General features: G+C 34.8%; 1 long non-coding RNA gene across 1 annotated transcript; it reads left to right on the top strand.

The window, feature by feature from the left end:
- Window positions 1-4,102: 4,102 nt before the first annotated feature.
- Window positions 4,103-18,970, top strand: LOC109183408. Its single transcript, XR_002054537.1, has 4 exons — window positions 4,103-4,429; window positions 11,583-11,590; window positions 13,966-13,977; window positions 18,958-18,970. It is a non-coding gene; the product is annotated as an uncharacterized LOC109183408 (long non-coding RNA).
- The last annotated feature ends 5,505 nt before the right edge of the window (window positions 18,971-24,475 follow it).

The raw sequence follows: 24,475 nt of genomic DNA, 5'->3' as shown, positions 1-24,475 counted from the left end.
AGACGGTTCCCTTCGTCTCTGGCCAGCCATAGAGTCTGTTTTTTTTTTTTTATCAAAATAATTATTTTATTTGAAATTATTAAAATAAAATTTTAAAAATTAATTTTAAATACAGTAACGGACACGTCAGGAAATTAAATCAGGAAAACATGACATCCAATAAGAGGGTCAAATGCTTAGTAGGATAATAATGATAAAATATAAAATAAAATAAAATATACACATGGCATCCCAATCAGCGCAAACCTGTTGTTAACATGCTAAAAATGCTAATTGCTCTTTTTTTTTCCAGGTTCATGGATGAATTTGGAGCTTATTCGAGTTCGGTGACTTAATTACTATCCCCAAAGAGTTCAATGACCTATTTGTACCTTTTTACTTTTTAATATATTAAATGTACATTTTTAATACATTATATGTCCATTTGTTGAATATATATTATTTGTATGGTGAGGTTCATTATTTTATATACTACTAAATAATGAACCTTCAGTATTTTAAAAATTAATATTTATTCATGATCTATAGTATAATTTGTCGGTCTCCTATGAGCTAATTGTTAGTCCCAAAAGAGGTAAGGTGAAAGTCTAGAGAGAGAGGGGGTGGGGGGGGGGGGTGGTGAATAGACTTTCAAACTCAACACAACAATTGCTAAGCCAGAGATAAACCAAAACTCTTAACTAGATTGTTAGAGTATGGTGCACAGCGGAAATAAATAAACATAAAGTGTGTGTGAGATTGTGTGAGCAGTACATCTCGTGTAGAGCGAATATGTAAAGAGCGGTAAGTAAAGAAAGCAGTAAAGAACACAAGACAATTATAGTGGTTCGCGAGGTGGTGTAATCCTCCTACTCCACTTGCTCTTATCTCCAAGAGCAATTCACTATATCTACCACTTCTTGGTTCCAAGATACAATGAATTTCCGTGATCTAGTGCTTTGATCACAAAGCCCGCACTAATCACGCCCAGTGACACCACACTGCTGCTTCGGGTTTCACGTCGCCGCGCTACTATCCCAGGATTTCACGACTCCGCGTTACTTTTCCCCCGTCTTCCACACTCCGGTAGAAACGTATCCCGTGATCTGGTGCTTTGATCACCAAGCCCACACCAATCACGCCCAGTGCCTCCGACATTGCTGATTCGGATCTCACAGCTCCGTGTGACAATCCAGGATTTCACAGCTCCGTGCTATTTTCCTCCCTTCTCTTGTTTTGCTCCAAAACAAGTGTTGTCTTGCCTCCAACTTCTGAGACTCTGTAGATGATCTTCAATGATGCGCAGGTCTCTTTGATGAAGATAAACACTCTGTAATGATTTCTCTTGATAGCTCTGAGTGTTTTCTCTCTATGAATATATCAAGTAAAGCACTTGATATTTTTGCTCTGCTTTGCTCTGTTTAAGAACTCTCAGAATTTTTCTCTTTTGAAGCTCTCTGAGTTCTTTTTCTTTTCTCACTTCTCACTTGAAGATTTTTGGTATGCTCTGTACCAAATGAGATTTTTTCTCTATGCTCTTTTCAAGCTTAATTGCTCTATTCGATCTCTTGATGAGTTTCGAATTTTCTGCTCTATGCTCTTCACACTTCGCCATTCTTCAAGTCTTCATATCTTCATCATTTTATAGCTGGTAATGAGAATCTGTCCGTTGGAAAGAGACGCTCTCATTTTTGAAAAGATGTCAGAAAGGATAAGTTAGCCGTTGTTAGAGCTTCATCTCCATGTAAATGGGTTCTCAAACTTCATCTGATATTTCCTCTGGTTTTACGTTGAGTGGGAATATCTGGGTGTAGAACGGATTCTCTGATTAGCTCTGAAGTTGTCTTTGTATCTTTGGGATTTAAAAATATTCATCAATTTAATCCCATACTAGTTAAACTAGTATTTTTCCTTGTGAGAATATTTTCACTGTAAGTTCATCTTCATCTTCTTCATTCTCACGTCTGGGTGTTCTCAGACTTCAAACTGGCTTGTAATTGGCACCCAATTTGAATTTCTCCATTGTAATTGGCTCCCAATTGACTTTGACTTGCAATTGGCTCCCAAACTGCTCCTGGTGCTTCCAATTGCTTCCCAATTTGAATTGTTGACTTTGACTTCGAAATTGGCTCCCAGACTTCTCCTGGTATTGAATTTCATCTCAATTCAATTTGATCTCCATGTCTTCTTTGAATCGGTCCCCAACTTGAAATTGCATCCCATACTACAACCTCAATTGGCTCCCAATTTCAATTCTACATTGGCTCCCATGTTGAATTGATTCTCATGTCTTCTTTGAATCGGTCCCCAACTTGAAATTGCATCCCATACTACAACCTCAATTGGCTCCCAATTTCAATTCTACTTCTTTGAATCGGTCCCCAACTTGAAATTGCATCTCATACTACAACCTCAATTGGCTCCCAATTTCAATTCTACATTGATTCTCATGTCTTCTTTGAATCGGTCCCCAACTTGAAATTGCATCCCATACTACAACCTCAATTGGCTCCCAATTTCAATTCTACTTCTTTGAATCGGTCCCCAACTTGAAATTGCATCTCATACTACAACCTCAATTGGCTCCCAATTTCAATTGCTTCGAACTACCATCTTGAATTGATTCTCAATTGCTTCGAACTACCATCTTGAATTGATTCTCATGTGAAACTGGCTCCCAATTTCAATTGCTTCGAACTACCATCTTGAATTGATTCTCATGTGAAACTGGCTCCCAATTTCAATTGCTTCCCAATTTCCACTTGTAATCAATTGCTTCCCCATTTCCACTTGTAATCGGCGCCCAAAGCTTAGCTTAAACTAGCGCCCAACTTCATCAGATTAATTTAATTTGCTTCTCAAATTTTACCTTGTAAAATTATTAATGGTGAGTTTCGAACTTAAGCCATTTCGCATAATATATCAAGCATCATCCACTTCGTCCGTACAGCTTTTGATTAAATCTCCAATCATATTTGATGTACTCCTTTCTTTCCATAGATGCTTGATCTCCAAGTCAATTTCATGCATTCTTCCAACATTAATTTTCTTCACGGAAATTCTTCTGGGATATCTTCTTTGAGTAGCATTGACGTGAATTATTGTTTCATTCATCTTCTTCTTCAATTTGTCATTTTCTCCAGACAAATTCTTGATTTTCGGCTTTAGATCTTCTTCTTTTATTTTCATCCATCTTCCTCTGTTTTTCTCTTTTCATAATTAAATAATTTCACGATCATGGTCTAAGACTCTACTAGACCTATAAAATAAAATTGGGGGATCTACAAATACAAATTTGGCATATCAAAACCATTACACTTTATTCCTAACACTATTGTATTGTTTAATCTATTCTAATTTATTTCTTTGTTGTCATACTCATCTGTACTTATTTTAACAGTTAACTTTGATTTGTCTGTATGTCATCACGTCAACAGTAGTTCGGTGTTTACACTTTTATGTAATATTGTGTGCACTGACTTGGTGGTATGTGTGCACTTGTCTGGTTGTCGTGTGATCTTTAGTGCCATGTGTGTGCACTCAACTGATTGTCGTGTGGTCTTGAGTGTCATGTGTGTGCACTGATTTGGTGGTGTTTGAGCATTTGTCTGGTTGCAGTGTGGTTTGAGTGCTAAGTGTGCGCACTCATTTGTTGGTGTGTGTGCACTCGTCTTGTTGCCGTGTGGTCTTGAGTGCCAGTGCACACACCAAACTACTGTCGGCGTTGCCATACAGATAAATCAAAGTCAACTATTAAAATAAGTACATATGAAAAAGCTTTGAAAATAAATAAATAATATAAGCATAAGAGTTAATACCTAGTTTGGTCCTCTGACTATTAGCTAATACTTGATTTAGTCCCAAAGTATTAAACGTTCCCAATTTAGTCCTCTAACTTTTAAAATGATACCCAATATGGTCCTCCTATACAATTTCCATCTATCAACCGATATTTTGAAGGGCAAAAGCGTCATTTTATTAGATAAAGCACATTTCCTTCTTAAAATGAAGCTACGTGCACACAATACCCCTTACCAACTTTAGTGTAGGCCTCCAGATTCTCCTCTAGTCTCCAGATGCCTCAGGTCAATGGCTTGGCACAGCGCGATCAAAAGTTGGGTCAGATTTCCTTAGTGAAGAAGTAAAGAATTTTCCGAAAATGTTTTGGCGTGGAAAGGGCGGTAAGGGGTTGGAAAAGGGAGGAGCAAAATGACACTGTAAGATCCTCCGGGACAACATCCAAGGTATCATGAAGCCGGCCATTCGTCGTCTGGCTCGCGGTGGTGGAGTGAAGCGTATCTCCGGCCTCAAGATCTTTCTCGAGAACGTGATCCGCGATGCTGTTACCTACACCGAACATGCTCGCCGGAAGACGGTCATGGCAATGGACGTTGTGTATACTCTCAAGAGACAGGGTCGCACTCTGTACGGATTCGGCGGTTAGGTTTTGGTATCAACATTATTGTCAATTTTGGTGTTGATTAGCTCTAGGGTTGAAGATTAGGGTTAGATTGGGCGTTCTGTTCTGGATCAATTTCAGATTGGTTGTTACAATATTGCTATGATAGTTTGATTTCAATCCAATCAATTTCAGCTCTTATGACAAAAAAATGGTTTGGCACAATGCAACCATGTAGGTTGCAGACATGAGCTTCAGAATGTCAAGCGCCCCGGCTGTCTTCCTCGAAGAGATGAGCCCCAGAGAGTTCACATCCTGGTTATGCTCCTCCGCACTCTGGACATGATTGGTGACAGGGTTGCCAAGGAACTACAGCTTTGAGCAGTAAGACGCCATCGTGATTTCTGCCCCCTTGAAGCCATAATCCAAGCTGGGATTTCGGCCACCTGACAGATTTGGAGGCAGGCCATTGTTGTAGTAGTCATTTACAGATTCCGGAGACGCGATAGAGACCAGAGGAAGAAACGCGGTTGGACCAAATAAAATGACTTTTTTGCCCTCAAAATAACAGTAAATAAACGACAATAGTAACAGAGGACTTAATTGGGTGTGATTTTAAAAGTTAGAGGACTAAATTCGGTACGTTTAATACTTTGAGACTAAATCGAGTATTAGCTAATAGTCAGAGGACCAAAATGAGTATTAACTCGAAGCATAATAAATGTAATATTCTGCATGAAGAATTCTATTTTACCATAAATACATTCTTAAAATCAAGTATAATATCTTAATCAAATTCAATCATTAATTAAACCTTATGTATATATTCTCTAATTATTCCCTTATTAATTATGATTCCATTATTTCAATCATATATGTCCAAATCAATCACATCCACTCAAATCTTTACATCCAATAGATATGATTTGTCCTCACTGTCATCCTTATAGATGTGTCCTCATGTGAACATGAGCATATATATATAGGGATGCACTCAGGTGCGAATAAGTGCGCAGGAAGGAATATGCGAACAAATCAGCGCGCGACATGTGTCCACATCTAATAGCTTAAAAAAAACGCAGTGACATTTTCGTAAATAATTGAACATCGAAGTGCAAGTAAAATCACTTACAAGTGCACCTACGTTCACCTATAAGTGCATGTAATTTTGCCTTGCTAGCATTCACTTCCCACAATCATTCATGCACCTGGGTGTGCTTATAACTATAGGTGCAACTATTTATAACTATAGGTGCAACTACGTATAACTATAGGTGCACCTACTTTCACCTATAAGTGCACGTAATTTTGTCTTGTTAACATTCATTGATCTGAGTTCAGCGGGTAGTAATACCCCTGAAAACCACCCGCAAACATTCATGAACCTAGGTGCAACTTCTTATAACTATGTGTGCAACTACTTAGAACTATAGGTGCAACTACTGATAACTATAGGTGCAACTACTGATAACTATAGGTGCATTTAGTATTGATGCTCAGTGTAAATTTTTACTTGCACCTATACTACATTTTACATGCAGTTGTAATACATTTTATTTGCAATTCGATGTTCAATTATTTACGAAAATGCCACCGCGCTTTTTTAAAAAAGTCAGTGTTTTTCATCCATTAGATCTGGACACGTGGACAGACAGAATCCATTCCTATTTCGCTCCTGGGCGAAGCATTCGCACCTGAGTGCAATTCTATATATATATATATATATATATATATATATATATATATATATATAAAGGTTGCAAAACTCGGCCGCCTAGCCGCCTAGGCGCTAGGCGGCACCGAGCCTTAGAGTTTTGGCCTAAAGGCGGCCAAAACTCGGCCGGCCGCCTAGGCGGCTTGGGCGGCCTCTAGGCGGCCTGGGCGGCCAAACTCGGCCAACTCGGCCGAGTTGATCGACTCGGCCGAGTTGTCCGATTTTGACAGTTTTTGATCGATTTTGATCGATTTTGTCTGATTTTGACCGATTTTGTTCCATTTTGATCGATGTCGTCTTTCATTAATTATTGATTTTAATATTATTATGACTTATAAATTATCATTATTTCATTTTTTTTAGATGTGTTATTTGCGTGAACGTTGAAAACAACCTCATTAAAATTGTCGAACTACAAGTCTGTTACTATTTTTTAAAATTTTTTTGGTGCCCGCCTAGGCGCTAGGCGCTGCCCGGCCGCCCGACTAGCGCCTAGCGCCTACTGCAACCATGATATATATATATATATATATATATATATATATATATATATATATATATATATATATATATATATATGGATGCACTCAGGTGCGAATAAGTGCCCAGGAGGGAAATGCGAACGAATCAGCGCGCGACACATGTCCAGATCTAATAGATTAAAAAAAAAACACGGTGACATTTTCGTAAATAATTGAACATCGAAGTGCAAGTAAAATCACTTACAAATGCACCTACTTTCACCTTTATATATATATATATATATATATATATATATATATATATATATATAGTTGTTGTGTTGTTTGTTTGGTTTTCTTGTTCATGAACGAATTGTGATCATGAACATGTACATGTGTTCGATTATTTAAGGGTTCATGAACGTGTTCATAGACATGTTGACTAAAATTAATGAACATTTTCGTGAACGTGTTCGCAAACGTTAACAAACACTAATGAACGCTTAACAAACGAATAAGAACATGATTTTCAATATCTTAACAAACGAATACGAACACGAAAACTTCAAAAATTTTAACAAACGAATACGAACACGAAAACTTCAAAAATTTTAACAAACGAACACGAACAACCTCCGCTATTCATGTTCTATTCTTTAACAGGCCTATCTAAGCCCAATAAAATAATATTTATATTCATTAATTATTCATAAATTAATCAATTTCACTACAAATAAATTAAGAATTCATTTGCCAATTTAATCTTTTAAATGTAATATATATATCATAAGTAAATATTAAAAACTAATTTTATTGAAAGGATTTGACATTAATTTTGTCGTTTGTTTTTTTCTAAACGCCTGAACTACAAGGTAAGTCTCCATAAATTAATAAATCTTCCTCTTCATGTCCCGAATTCAAATTGAAAAGCTATAAAGACGTGTCCAAAAAACAAAAGGTCAATTCGCGATTTGGAACTTTTCAAAATTGGTTTATTCTTAAACGAATAATACTACTTGGACGAATTAATACCTCCAATAGTCATTCGAGTATTAGGAGTTTACCAGCTATGATCCTCTGAGTTTAAAATGACCTCTCATGAACCTCTAAGTTTTAAAAAATAACCATCTGTGATCCTTTTCGGACGTCTCGTGATCATTTTAAACTTAATTTATTTTAAAAATTAGGACCACGAGTGGTTATTTTTTAAAACATGAAAGATCATTTGAGGTCATTTAAAACTCGGAAGACCACAACTGGTCAACTGGTAAACCTCAAATACTCGAATCGGAGAACCATTGAAGGTATTAACTCCTACTTGGATTCTCAATACTCTCACTTTTTACTTAAACAAATTTTTTATGTAAACATATCTTTTTTGGGCTCAAAGAATGAAGATGATCTATCATTGCATCAATTTGAATCAAATCGTAACAACAGAGTATGCTAAAAGAAGGAGATGGACCCCATCAGAAAAGGCATAAAAAGTTTGCAGCTCAAGGACGAAGATCATAGGAAACTTAAAAAGTCATCCAAACTATATATGTGCTTACTACTCGAATTTTACTACGTATCTATACTGCTATTCTCTTAACTTTACTTTCTATGACATGACACGAAATGACAATATATTATTGTTGACAATAGATGAATCATTTATCTTTTTTCTTGTAAAAATCCTGGGCAACACAAAAAAAAGTAAAATAAAAAGATTTTGCCCTTCAATAATGTTGGTTCTTCGCAATTACAATTTCAGATAAACAGGTGACTTAATTCTGTTGGTTCTTCGCAATTACAATTTCAGATAAACAGGTCATTTCAGATAAACAGGTCATTTTAGACCTCATTGCATAATTTTGGTGTTGCATTATAGATGACAGGTCATTTTAGACCTCATTGCATAATTTTGGTGTTGCATTATAGATGACTTATGTTGGTTCTTCGCAATTACAATTTCAGATAAACAGGTCATTTTAGACCTCATTGCATAATTTTGGTGTTGCATTATAGATGACTTATTTAACCCTTATTCTTTTTTATCACTTTTTCTATAAATGCGAGTCAATACCGACTCTACTGAGGCTCGAACTCATAACATCCTATTTGAGAGAGTCACTTCATGCCGCTTGACCACAAGGTCTTTGGCCTCTGTGAATGTATGTATTCATATTAAAATGGAAAATGTTTCACACCCCTTCTGAATTAAGAAGAAATACCTATTTATATTAATGAATTACTGATGAATTAATTAGTGTACATACTCTGAGTTAATAAAGAATATATATCTTCAAATTAAAAAAATATATATAAACGTCTAGGAATGTGACTAATAAGATGTGACAATTCAATTATAAAAATATCTATCGTAACTTTATTAAAATAAGTTATATTTGTGTGAGACGGTTTCACTGATCAAATCTATGATAGGTACTTTTTATATATGATAGAAATTATAATATTTATTATATAAAATTTAATATCAATTTAAAATAAATAAATTATTACTTATAATAAATATTATAATATTTATATGCGAAATTGTGATACTATTTATAGTAAAATGATTGTTACTAATGATAAAAATTGTAAATCTTATAACTGAAATTGTGATGTTTACAATGTGTAATTCAAATGTACATATTGTAATACTTATATGGGAAATGTTACTTATAAAGAAATTGTAATAATTATTGTATAAAATGTAATATTATTTTGGATTAAAAATAAATCGTTACTTATGATAAATATTGTAATACTAAATTGTAATACTTTGAACATCTTACTCAGTTATTTACAACACGACCTATTTCATAAATAAAAATATGTAAGAAGTCTCACACAAATTTTTACTTATTAAAATATACATACCTCTTCGTTTCACAAATTAAAATCTCAACATCAAGAACCACAAGAACAATAATAATCTTCCACGTATAAAGGTTCTCAGGAAATTCAACAGAAATTTCCTGATAGTTTCTAGAATGCAAGGAGTAATTAAAAGTATTAATATATACGTAGAAAATGGCATTCAGATAAAGTCATTTACGCACAGCCTACCTTCAGTAGAAGGCTTCCACGGCTCATGCAATGTGTCGGTCTATAAAGTATTATTGTCCGAAGACTAAAGAACCTTCTACATGTGTTGAAACTTGAAAGTTAAAAAATTAAAATACTTGAGAATTTATTATTATAATTATTATTATTATTATTATTATTATTATTATTATTATTATTATTATTATTTTGAAAGATTATTATTATTATTATTATTATTATTATTATTATTATTATTATTATTATTATTATTACTATTATTATTATTATTATTTACCAAAAGTGTTGTCTTATTTAATTTGGATCAAAATATTAAATATCTCGTCAAATGCAATTAAAGAATTGGTATGATCTTAATGATCTTGTTATTCACTAATACAATTTTATAATTCTAATTTCTAAAAACGGTGTATAACCTTCTTATTTTTCTCATTCTATTTCATCCATCATGACATGTCAATATTTAATTGATAAGAGCATTCCCAATTATGATTTTTGAGAAAGCAAAACTTATGTAGAGAGGAGAGAATAAAATGAGTGTTGCAATAAGCATTAGTTTTTGTCAAATTCAGTGGGGCCCACCGCAAAAAAAAAAAAAAAAAAAAAAAAAAAAAAAGAAGAAGAAGAAGCAGCTAACTCCTGGCGTGCGTGAGGCACACCAGAAGCGCCCAAGCCCGTGCACACCATGTGCCAAGCGCGCGTTAAACAACTTTGTTTTTTTTTTTTTTTTTTTGTCTTTTTTTTTTTTGTCAAGCTTGTTTTTTTTTTTTTTCCCTTTTCTTTTTCTCACATTTCCTGTCTCTCATCTTTCCTACATGGCAACCTAAAAATCAACAAAAACCCCCAACTAATAGGCGTGTTAAGTTTTCTTTTTAATTAATGATTGAGTTAGTCTATTCATGACCACCGAATTAAGCCAGATCATGAAGTAAATTGTTGAAGAAAAAATTTAGGAGTGGATTAAAACATTTTCCTTTCTAAAATTGAAAAAGAACAATTATATATATATATATATATATATATATATATATATATAACTACTTTCTCAACTTACTGAAACACAAAGAGATAATCTCCCATATGAAAGTTCAACTCAGGTGTCATCTGAGCACAAGGTGCTTGGCAAGAACAATTATATATGATTGCAACTTTTTTTAAAGAAAAAAGTTGATTTAAATTAAATTACTATAAAATCTGTGTTTTAAAGAAATGGCATAGCATTATACCATTACCAATCCCCCGGGAAGATTCTTTTACTTTCATTGGTTATTCGTAAATTTATCAACTTTACTATAAGTAAATGAGAAATTAAATTTGTGTAGCTTTCTTAAAGTCGTGTTACATTTTATTTATTTACTTTTTACAAAACTACTACATAATATCACAATATGTCATGTCATTATTGTGTTATATACTTTTTTGTTTGATTATTTTGTATACGTTTTATTAATTCATGATAGGGTAAATCAATTTAAATACGACTAGTCAATAAAAAAAAAAAAATTCCTTTTTAACTTTTACTAAATATTTGTAGCGATTTTAGTATTAAAAAGTAATAAAAAAATTATATTAACCTTTCGAATTTTAACAATTCATTTGCCTTTGCTGGTTTTTTGCCAAAAAGATAAGGAATAAGGGTCAAATAGGCCATCGAACTGCACATGATAATACAATTAGGCCACTGAACCCAAAAAACCAACAATTGATTCCCTAAACTAACAAATTCCTAACAATTCATCTAACTTGAAGGTTTCTAACAGGTCAACAACCAAATTAATTATTTTTTAAAAAATAAAATTTTAAAATTAAAATAATAATTTAAAAAAAAAAAAAAAAAAAAACAGAAACGGCCGGAGACGAAGAAACTTCTTCGTCTCCGGCCAGTTTCTTCGTCTCCGGCCATGGAGACGAAGAGTTTCTTTGTCTCCGGCCATGGAGAAGAAGAAACTCTTCGTCTCCATGGCCGGAGACGAAGAAATCTTCGTCTTCGTCTCCGGCCGGGGAGACGAAGAAACTGGCCGGAGACGAAGAAGTTTCTTCGTCTCCGGCCGTTTCTGTTTTTTTTTTTTTTTTTTTTAAATTAATTAAATAATTAATTTTTAAATTTTATTTTTTAAAAAATAATTAATTTGGGAGGATGACCTGTTAACCTGTTGGAAACCTACAAATTGGAAGATTTGTTTGAAATTGGTTAGTTTAGGGACCCAATTGTTGATTTTTTAGGTCCAGTGGGCTAATTGCATTATCTTGTGCAGTTCGATGGCCTATTTGACCCTTATTCCAAAAGATAATAGAGGACATTTTTGTTCCCACATTAGACATTTTAATATTTTTTTCTCAACTCATCTGATATGATGAAAATATTTCTAATTTTTATATTTAAAAAATGCACAAAGAGATATTACACCGTATAAAAATCCAATCAAAATTTTATATTATAATTTTTTTTTAAACTATGTAGATTGCGGACAGGGCCGGTCCTATCATTTTATAGGTCCGGGGCAGGATAAAAAAATGGGCCCCAATTAATATATATTTCATGCTTAAAATTTAAATTAAATAAGAAAAAAAAATTATTAATATCAATAACTTTAAATAAGATTAACAAGTTTTTTACAATTTTACATACACAACAATAATCATGAAAAATTAATGCACAATAATAAATAATATTATAATTTATAAAAATGAATAAATAATTTAAAATCGAGTAAACTTATAAACAATAACATTGTTATCATAATAAATTAATTATTATTAAAAATTTATAAAACAATAATTACAAACATATGAAAATCTAAAAATCTTTTTTGACTAGGAGCAAGAAATTAAAATTAAAATATTTCAAAACGCAATAAAAAAATATGAAAAGATACGAAACATAATTATCTAGATAAAATAATTTTTTTTTTTGAATGCTACTAGCTCTATTACATTGTAGTATCTGTTCATATACTTTCTCAACCTACTGAAACACAAAGAGCCAATAACGCCTCCACTGAGGCTCGAAATCACAACCTTCCGCTTGGAAGTCCACCCCGGATACCATTAGACCACATAATTATCTAGATAAAATAATTTGAACATAAAGTATATTATAAATCACACATCTTCTATATTATTTATATGATTTTATAAATACTTTTTTTTTTAATACAAATACTTTTTTTTAAATAGATAAATTTTAAACTTTTTTTAGAATAATTTGAATACATATAATGACTCATGATAAAAGTTTCTATATTACATTGATTAGATATTCATAAAAAGGTACCGAGTAAATTATCTTTTAATTTTTTTTTTTAATTCAATCTCAAAATATATCATATAACACACTCCGTCCTATTTTTACGTGTCTTGTTTGGTTAACATGAGTTGATTGAAGTTTTTTTGATTCAATTTTTCATAATATGTTTAGTATAAGTATATAAAAATTTATAAATTTAGAAAAATTACATTAAACATTTAATATAAAAAAATATATATTTAATATAAAAAAAATTCATAATATGTTTAGTATAAATATATGAAAATTTATATATTTAATTAAAAATTACATTAAAAATAACTACTCGGTATTAAACTCAAAAAATTAATAAAAATAAATTTTAAAATATACATTAGAATATAAGCAAAGAAGTAAAGTTGAGGAATTCTAAAATGTGGAGGGAAGGATTGGATCACGGGCCTTTGATTAAATGGGGTTAAAATTCAAGTATCTTATCAACCAAGCAAATTCAAATTACTATAAAACATATGTATATAAATTACTTAATTATACTAAAATACTCAATACATATATACTATATATATATATATATAAGAGATAGGATGGGGCCCTCCCCCAAGCATGGGCCCTTGCCCTTGCCCCAGGGCCGGTCCTGATTGCGGCATTACGAAAAACAGTCTCAATAGTTTTTTTGAAGCACAAAGAGTCAATGTCTCCACACCGGGGTTAGAATATGAGACCTCTCATTTGAAGGGCTACAACTATGCCGCTCAACCACAAGACCTTTGGCCAATCGTTATACCCTACACCACGGCGCGCGTAGCACTATGCGCCGCGCGTCTCCCAAAACGACGTCGTTTTGTGGTCGTTTTGGGAGGCGCGGTAGGAAGTTGCTGTGATTATGTATATTTGTTCACACAATTATGTATATTTGTTCATACAATTATTTATATTTGTTCATACAGTTATGTACATTTTTTATACAATTATGTACATTCTTTTTATACAATTATGTACATTCGGATCAGAAAATTTGTGTGTATTATGTTAAGAGTTGATGTGTATTATGTTAAAAGTTTATGTTTATTATGTATTATGTTAGATTATGTGTATTATCTTTTAAAAAGAGTATGTATATTTTGTTATATAATTATGTACATTCATGTATACAATTATGTGTATTCTACTATAACATTATGTACATTTTTTAACAGAGGTTTTTTTTTTTTTTTTTTAAAGAAAAAATAATTGCCATACACTGGGGCGGGAAATTTCAAAAAAAAAAAAAAAATTAAAACGACATCGTTTTGCATCTGGGCGCACAGTGCAACGCGCGCCGTGGTGTAGAATATAAATTGCCACCTTTGGCCAATAGTTTGAATTTAAAACAATAGTTGGAGTGTGCATAAATTGATTCAAAATTTGTTAATTGATCAAATCAAATTAATTTAATTATTTAGTTGATGATTACCCATAATAATTTATATTATGGTTAATTTTTCTAGAAAAAGATACAAATTAGTCATTGAATTACACGTAAAAGTGCAATTTAGATATCTAACTAAAAAAAATGTAATTAGGCCCCTCCACTATCTATAATTATGCAATTCGATCAAATTTAATATACTTTTCTCAAGTCATTGCTGAAGTGCGGTCATCATATTAAAGATTTATTATTTTAAACTTATTTTAATAATTTTAAATGAAATAAAATTAAAAGTTAAAACAAAAAAAAAAAAAAAAAAACCAAAACAAAAAAAAAACAAAAAAAAAAAAAACAAAAAAACCAAAAAAAACAAAAAAAAAAACAAAACAAAAAAAGAAGGAAAAACCCCCTCCCAGTCATCGTCTCCAAGCCAGGTCGAGATGAAGACCGGGAGGGGGTTGATTTTTTTGTTTTTATTTTTTTTGCTTTATTGTTTTTGTTTTTGCTTTTAAATTTTATTTAAAATTATTAAAATAAATTAAAGGATCGATACATCAGCGATGACATGAAGAATATATCAAATTTAGTTGAATTGTATAATTTTAGATAGGGAAAATGGCACTTTTCCCCCTGTGTTATATACTTATAGCATTTTTTTTCCTTCAATTATTCAAGTGGCTATTTTTCCCCTGAAATGTTAAATGGACATATTTACTCTTAAAATAAATATTTTATTTATTTTTCTTCTTCAACAAATTATGACCACTATTCGGTTCAAATCGAACAGGCACTATAGCAACTAAATTGAAATATTCCAATTACAATTCCGAACGGGGCACTATAGCAACTAAATTGAAATATTCCAATTACAATTTGACCACTATTCGGTTCAAACCGAACAGGCACTATAGCAACTAAATTGAAATATTCCAATTACAATTTAGAATCGAAACTTGATATTTAGAGTTTATTAAAATCGCGAACCGAAACGGGCGGTTCATGTGCCAAACTGAAAAAATAAAATACATTTATTGTTGAATTTGGACTATTTTTAAAATAAAAATAAAATGTTAAAATAAAGAAGATTCAAAATCGCGATCTGGATCCGGAACCGCTGTTCATGGTTTAGAAACCAATTTTTTTGATTCATAATTTTAATAAACTGAAATCTAAATATGGGGTTCTGGATCTGAATCATAATCGGAAACTTTTAATTCAATTGCTATAGTGTCCGGTTCGGTTCGAACCGAGCCGTGGTCATCCCTACGTATAAACAATAATTTGTTGGAGAAGAAAAATAAATAAAATGTTTACTATAAGGGTAGGAATGTCAATTTAATATATCAGGAGGAAAAATCGTCACTTTTAGGATAATTGAGGGGCTAATGTGCTTACATAAATAACTCAGGAGAAAAAGTGCTATAAGTATATAACTCAGGGGAAAAAGTGTCATTTTTCCTTTTAGATAATTTAGAGATCTAATTGCATATTTTTTAGTTGGATGACCTAATTACACTTTTGTATGTAATTTGGTGACTACTTTATTTTTTTTTTATTTTTAATTTTGTATTCTGTTTTAATAATAATAATGATAATGATGATGATATAGGATGGAAAAAAAAAAAAAGAAAAAAACAAAATTTCCCCAATATTTTTAATAAAATTATATAATTTAACAAATTTTATTTTTAATCCTTAACATTTTCATTATTAGCTAACTTCTAACTTTTCTTCTTCATTTTTCTTAACATTTTTATTATTAGCTAACTTCTAACTTTTCTTCTTATTTTTTTTTTTTTTTTAAAAAAAGTTGAATTATGTTTGCCAGACAGATAACTTTAGTAGACTCCGAATTTTGGTTGTTATCCGATGATGTCTTGGGTGTCAGATTAAATAGAATGAGAGAAGTGGGAACAAAAGAAGATAAGGGAGAAAGTCTGCGGGAGTCACAAACTAGAATCTGCACGCGGAAGAGAGCGTAATTAGTATCGGTAATAGTAAAGTTGGTAACCTCTGCGAAGGAGTATTCTTATATTTGAATGATTATGAATTATATTCTTATTAATATCGTATCGATTAATCTTGTTATTGTTAGGAGTCTATTATATATTGATTAGTTATATTGTATTATGACTTTTAGTTGTATTCATATATTATCTCTGTATAGTATTATGTGATATTCATTCAGAGATATCAATCCTCATTCGGTATCAGTAATTTCACGGTTCCTAACATGGCAACGACCGGTTCCATTGACAGCTCTGTTGGAGTTTCTTACGAACGGACCGTTTCCGAGGCGGCCATGTATGATCCGTTGCAACTCAGTAATTTCCTTTCTTCCGCCCACCCTTTTGTGTCCATCAAACTATCCTCCCGAAACTATCTTTTTTGGCGAACGCAGCTTATTCCGTTTCTTCGCGGACAAGGGCTGTTAGGGTTCGTTGATGGTACCTTGCGTTGTCCGGTGGAGGCTCCAGCCGATGGTGGTGAACCTGCTTCGACGTTGGCTTCGCCAAGACCAGGCTATTTTTTCTCTCTTAATCTCCTCGCTGTCGCAGGGGATGATACATATGGCTGTAGGGAGGATATCGTCTCGCTAGTTGTGGACGTCGATCGGGCAGACGCTGGGGTCGACGACTCGTGCATGTGCCCTTCGCCTCCTTGGCCAGTTGCAGTCGTTGCGATAGAGAGACACGTCGGTTTCCGACTATCTCGACCAAGCGCAGGTTTTGGTGCATGATTTGGCATTAACCGGCCGTCCGATAATGCTTGATGAACAAAACCTGTATGTGTTTCGTGGTCTCCGTCCAGTATTCTAGCCGTTCATAGCTTCATTGACGAGTGGTGCTCCGGTGACGCTGAATGAGCTGTCGGACTTTTTGGTCTCGCAGGAGTTCATATGCGCAGACGATGGCGGCGAGGCGGTTGGACCAGTAGCGATGATGACTCGACGTGGTGGCAACCGAGGGTTGCAATCGCAGCGAGGAGGCAATGGCCGTGAGCATAACTGTGGTCGCAGTCGTGGCTGGAATCACACCGGATTACGCTGTCAGATATGCAACGGTGGTGGCCAGTCGGCCTTGACATGTTACCGGTGGTATAGTGAAGCGCCGGGACCGCAGGCAAACATAGCCTATCAAATGGATTATGCAGTTCGATTGAGTCTAATCGGTGGTTCCCAGACACCGGTGCGTCCAATCATGCTACTCCTAACCCATCGGTGATGTCTTCGGTTGCTACTTCTAATTGGTGTTTTAAGTTATCTAATGTTTTACATGTTCTTAGGTTATCTGCGTCATTATTATCTGTTCAAAGGTTTGTTAGAGATAATAGTGTCTTTTTGAGTTTCACTCGAGTTGTTCCTTTGTGAAGGACCTTTCAACCAAGGCGTCATGTTTAAGGGTCAGGCTTTGGGCGGTCTCTATTCATGGCTTGTCTTGCGTTAGAGTCCTGCAGCGTTTGTGGCTGCTCATGGCTCGTCCTCTGTTTGGCATAACCGTTTAGTTCTCCCGCATCTTCGCGTCTTACGAAAAATTTTGAATTCTTGTTCGTTTAATTCTTCTAGTCTTAGTGCTATATCTTTGTGTCAGGCTTGTCAGTTAGGCAAATCATCACGATTTCCTTTGCCTCGTGTTGAGTCCACTACTTCGCAAGTATTAGAATTAATTTATACTGATATATGGGCCCCAACACCATTGGTTTTTGTTAATGGTTATTGATATTTTGTTTTATTTGTTGATGACTTTACTCGTTATGTTTGGTTCTATCTGGTGCGTGCCAAAACTGATTTATATGCTATTTTTGATAAGTTTCATTTACTTGTTGGGCGTTCATACAATCGTAAAATTCTTGATGTTAAGTTTCATTTAAGCAGAGAATACAAATGACTACATAAAACCTTCTCTTCTCTTGGTATTAATCATAGGCAATCGTGCGCATATACGCATGAACAAAATGACCGGGTAGAACGTAGGCATCGTCATATTGTTGAAACTAGGCTTGCATTAATGACTTAGGCTTCGGTTCTCACTCGTTTTTTGGACTACGCATTTGAAACCGCGGTGTATTTAATTAATAAAATGCCTACTCATGTGTTGAATAATGATAGTCCACATTTTCATCTCCATCATTCTTGTCCCTCTTATTCTTTTTTTTTTTTTTTTTTTGCGTGTTTTTGGATGTATATGTTATCCTCTGTTACGTCCATATAACCAAAACAAGTTGTAGTTTAAGTCCACCCCATGTGTCTTTCTTGGTTATCCATCTTCTTTTCGTGGCTATCATTGTTTGGACCTTACTAATAACAAGGTTTTCGTTTGCCGCCATGCGCGATTCGATGAAGCCGTATATCCGTTTGCTTCTGTTGTGAATGTACAGGGTCCAGGCTCTATTTCGGATGTTCCTTGGGGTGTTGGCAGTGTTGTTGTTTCGGCTACTTCTCCAAGCATGTGTGATTCTGAAGCCGGCCCGCCTCCCAGTTAGCAACTCGAGACCAGTCGCCTACCCGACGTTGGTAAGCAGGCATCCAGCTCGAGTGCCATTACTGTCTCGGCTCCTCAAGATGTTGGGGTGGTTGAGTCGCGGATGGCTGCTGCTCGTCGCGTGCGTCGCGGGCGATCCACTGTCTGCACACACACGATGACCCCACGGAGCAAGTCCCAGCTTGGTGATCAGTTGGCTGCCTTAGTGAAAAAGGTTGGTGTTTCGGACCCTACATGTTACTCGCAGGCTGTGGTGCACTTTGAGTGGCGTGAAGCGATGGACGCTTAGTTTAATGCCTAGCTACATAATCAGACATGGAGGTTAGTTCCATTTACGCCCGGGATGAATGTTATTGGGTGTAAATGGGTGTTTCGAATGAAGAGGAAAGTCGATTGTACGGTGGAGCGTTACAAAGCCCAGTTGGTAATCAAGTGGCTGGTGGGCATGATTTCTTCGAGACATTTAGTCCGGTTGTTAAATCGACTACTGTAAGGCTCCCGCTAGCATTGGCGATCTCGCGTGATTGGACTATAAGGTAGATGGATGTCCATAACGCGTTTCTGAATGGTACTCTTGTTGAGACAGTCTATATTAGGCAGCCACCGGGATATGAAGATAAGACTGTGCTAGGTCACGTGTGCCTATTGCAGAGGTTATTGTATAGTCTTAAATAGGCTCCTCGTGCCTGTTTTAACCAGTTACACACTTTTTTGGTTTCAATTGGTTTTACTCTGTCAAAAACGGATGTCTCCTTATTTATATCTATTCCCATGATTCTGTGCGGTTTTATTTGCTTGTGTATGTAGATGACATCTTGGTGATGGGATTTGACTCGGCTCAGGTGTCTGCCTTATTAGCAAATTGGCATCTGAGTTCAAGATTCGTAGCATGGGTGCCCCGTCTTTTTTCGTGGACATTAAGACTATTCCTTGGCGTGGTGGTTTGCTCTAGTCTCAATAACGGTACATGAATGACATTTTAAAGCGTGTTGGAATGGTTGACTGTAAGGCGCGTGTTACACCGGTCTCTTTGTCTCGTGCTGGTGATGCCACAGAGGTTCTCTATTTTGACCCCACGCGCTATCGCAGCTTAGCTAGTGCTCTACAATACCTTACGGTCACGAGACCTGATTTGTCTTTTGCGGTGAACAAGCTATGTCAGCACATGCATGCTCCAACTATGGAGCACTGGGGTATGCTTAAGTGTGTACTGCGTTATGTGAAAGGTACGCTTCATTTTGGTCTGCATGTTTCTAATTCATTTTCTGTTGAAATCCTTGCCTTTTCGGATTCGGATTGGCCTGGTGACCCGGACGACCGGAAGTCTACGCGTGTTTTTTTTTTTTTTTTTGGTTTTTGGGTCGCAATGTAGTGCCTTGGACGTGTCATAAGAAGCGCACTATGGCGGGTTCTTCCACTGAGGATGATTACAAGGCTCTGGTTGATGTGTCTGCGAAGGTGACTTGGTTGGTTTCGGTGTTGAAGGAGCTTGGTTTGTGTCATATGTCCACGCCCACGCTTTTGTGTGATAATCTGGGCGCCCAATAATTATGTGCTAATCCGGTTTTTCATGCACGGACGAAGCATATGAAGATAGATTATCACTTTGTTCATGACAAGGTGGCTAAGAGGGAGTTGCAGTTGCATTTTATCTCTACGAAGGATCAGCTGGCGGACATCTTCACTAAAGCTCTCCCAGGACCGCGATTTACTTATTTACAGGACAAGCTCAATGTTCTTTCTCATAAACTTTGTGCTTGAGCGGGAGTGTTAGGAGTCTATTATATGTTGACTAGTTATATTGTATTAGGATTCTTAATTGTATTCATATATTATCTCTGTATAGTATTACGTGATATTCATTCAAAGATATCAATCCTCATCGTTACATTGAATCTTTTTTAATACAATTTACTTTTCTTACGTGATTTATGAATTATTACACAAAAATATAATTTAATCATAACACACTGTTAAATAATTATTATGAATTTCTCTCGTGACCTAAAAATTTTTAACAACTAACCACAAATCATAGGCTAAATTTTAAATTATAAACGACATGCATGACGCCTATACATGTTTCATAACGCTCGCATGGGCAGCTCAGTTGGTCTCAAGGGTGAAGTTTAGAAAGAATGATCAGAGATCGGGTCTCATCAGCGGCAGTGTGGGAGCAACCTCTCAAAGTGAGTGGGGTTCCTTGTGCGCAGTATTCAAAGGTCTAGTATTTGTGTTCAGCTGAGTCACCATGATTTACATTCTCCCATATGCTCTGTCAGGCCAGGGTGTTGGGGGCCCTTGGGTTTGGGAATTCAACTTTTTTGGAAAAAATATTTCATAATCAATTAACCAGTACTGTGACGGTAATATTTAAGATTCATTAAACACTAAAATTAAATGGCATATTTATGACACTTGTTAAAAATATTATATTTCTAAGTTGTATCATCTCTACATACACACTAGTACAAAAAAAAAAAGAGCAAATAAATGTGACTTTAGGCTACCTTTCTTCAAAGAATGGTAGTGTATTGTTAAACAAATTTGTGATGGCATAATCATAAAGAAATAAACAAGAAATCACAACCCTTTTTTTAAAAAAGGGACGCGGTTTCTAAATTTAAAAAATCGTGCCGAGTTTTCGCAAGTCTTTCTCCTAGAAAGGGTTGTGGAAATTAGTCTAATAAAATAATAATAAAAAAGGTATTCACTTTTCGCGTCCCTTTTGGGGAGAAAGGGTCGCGGAAAGTTAATTAAAAACATTTGAAAACAGATCAGAAAAATACTAAAAAAGCTAATAAAAGCTTCGGGAGATCTAAACAAATCCACGTCTCTCCAGACCTAAAAGCTTTCACCAAATCTCCTCTCCTTTCCAATGCCTCTCCGAATCTAAAAGCTAAATTCACATTCCAACGCCTCTCTATCTAAAAGCTGCTCTCTCCACACTCCTCTCTTCTTGTACAGACACTACTGGAAATCTTTAATTTTCTGACCATTTTCCGACCACCTAAAAAATTTGTCGGAAAAAGTTACATTTTTTCAATTTTTCGTTGAAGGATTGTGGTGGACGCAAATTGGTCGGAGTTTCCGACCACTTTTAATTAGTGATCGGAATGTTCGGAAATTTTATTCAGCAGTTTAATTTTTTTAATTAATCTTAATTTTCAGTATGCAAAAATAAAATAAAATAAAACACTTCAATTTGCTTAGACATCTTTTTCTACTTGGAAAAAAACAAAAAGACAAAAAGCGCATTTGCTCTCAGCGTTCACTCTTCTCCTCGCGGACCTCGCACGTTTACTCTGCAAATCTCATAATATTTCCCACCTCTGCAAATTTCTCGCTGTCGTCGAGCCACTTCTCGTCGCAGAGCTTGGTCAACAACAACAAGCTTGGTTGCCGTCGAGCTTTTCCGTCTCAGAGCTAGGTTGCCGTCGAGCCTCTTCCCATCGAGACAGCGCACGCCTCTTCCCGTCAAATTCGCTCATCTTCGTTGCCGTCTCTGCTGCGCTACAAGTTAGTTGTATTACTCAAATGTTAAACCTTAATCCCTAAATTCCTAATTCTAAAAGTGGTGAATTTGAAAATTTTCGAAGTATTGTGACAGTAAAATTTCTATTTCTTGATTTCTTTTAGGATTAATAGATGATTTATTGTCTAGAATTGTTATTGTTTAATTAAAATTGACTTGGTGGTTAGTGGTTGCTGCCTGGAAAAGAAAGATTTATGAATCATTAGGAACTGGTATGGATTGTAAAATCTATATTCTCATGATTTCATATTTGTCTGTCATTTCGTAATTGTGCATAGAATTGTACAAAGTCATTTTAGGTGTGTGGCTTAGCAAATTGCTCTGAACCAAATTGACATGAGCAGTTTTTTAATTGCTATGATTGACCTTTTCTTAGGTGAGTTTGTAATTATGGTGAATTAAACAGCATTAGCTCTTTTCACCATTGAGGTAATGCAATATAAGGAGTACTTTGTAAGTCATGAAAATAATAATCTATATAAGTTCCGTTCACTGGAATGCTTAAATGCACTGGATTTCCTTGCACTAGAATCTAGATTAATCACATGTTTGGATTAATTAAATGCAGTGGGTGTATGTATGATTCTTGCTGTTCAATATGCATAAAGGGGTTATGTATGACTCTTGATGTTCAATATACATAAACTGTTAGGCTAAGATCACCAAACTATGCTTCTATTATCCTATAAGAATCATACATACACCACATCATCAGAGGTGAAGCTGTAAGTGGATTTGCCTACTTCCTACAACATGAACTTTACTAATAATTTTAATGTGGTTAAAACGATGACTATATCTTGATGAGTTGAACTTTATATTGTTTAAAATGCTTTAAAAGTTTCAGGATATGATGCTTTCTGGGGGATCTGATTCAGTAATTATACCAACTGTTATTATATCTTCTTTTGTAATTATACATTGATTTAGCTAGCTATTTTTGGTTGTCACATATCGAACGTCCTTGTTGCAGGAGTTGGTGGATTTATTGCTTGCAGGGCACTTTCTCAGAGAAACAATGATCCTACTAGAGCTTCACGGCCTTGGGATAGTGTAATGTCATTTCTTTCATTTGCATCTTCTCTGTTAGATTAGAATTACATGCATCTGCTGATATTGCTATTGACAGGACCGCGATGGGTTTGTCATGGGTGAAGGAGCTGGAGTTCTGCTTCTGGAAGAACTTGAGCACGGAAAGGTAAACTCTTGCATGTACTTCCCAAGTCTAGTAGTTTCATTCCATTCCTTATCATCACATGCAACCCGAATTTTCCTTGTTTGAGTGAGCAGAAAAGGGGTGCAACAATCTATGCTGAATTTCTCGGTGGAAGTTTCACTTCTGATGCTCATCACGTGACAGAACCTCATCCTGAAGGTTATTCTTCTTTCACACTCCATCTTCACTATTATTAAAAATGATTTTAAAAACCACTGATTCTTATTATCTCCTCAAGACCTACCTACCCTAACTTCAATTGGTTGTCAATTGCCATTGTCCTATTAGTTAAGATGTTTTACTACTGCCTTTATCTTTCCTGGAACTAAGGTCACTCAATCAAAACAGGACACAAAGGTCATTGTGGGATCTAAAAAGGAGCAACTGCACATTAAGGTGGCCTTATCTAATTCTTATTATGTAAACTTTGTTTTTTTTTTTTTTTTTTTTTTTAAAACAAGAGCATGTGAGAATTTAGCTATACAGATCATTACTATGCATTTCTTCTAATTGCTATCTTGGTTTAGCTGGTGTCGCATATAATAAGGTAATATCCATCCCAGGTTTCCTTTCCTCAACTCTTAGCATGTAGATATACTGATTGATATTGGGGTTTTAATTTGGCATTTTGGCAGGGTGAAATATGTGTGGCTGGCTCACGAGTGTTTGTCCAGGAAGGAATTTATGACAAGTTTGTTGAGAAAGTGGTCGCAAAGGCGAAGGCAAAGGTGGTTGATGACCCTTTTGATCCAAATGTTCAACAGGGACCCCAAGTATGATCTAGTTTGCTTGAAACAAGCCATATACACCATTAAGTTTACCAATACCAATATGCTTTAACATGCATGTGTATTTGATGCATTTAGGCTAGCAAAAACCAGTATGAGAAGATACTTTCATATATAGAGCATGGGAAGAGGGAGGGTGCTACATTGCTAACTGGTGGTAAGCCATTGGACAGAAAAGACTATTTCATCCAGC

The sequence above is a fragment of the Ipomoea nil genome, unplaced genomic scaffold (assembly GCF_001879475.1).
Source record: "Ipomoea nil cultivar Tokyo-kokei standard unplaced genomic scaffold, Asagao_1.1 scaffold1125, whole genome shotgun sequence".
Classification (NCBI taxonomy): Eukaryota; Viridiplantae; Streptophyta; class Magnoliopsida; order Solanales; family Convolvulaceae; genus Ipomoea; species Ipomoea nil.
The sequence above is the reverse complement of the archived record's forward strand: the minus strand, read 5'-3'. Positions and strand labels throughout refer to the sequence as shown.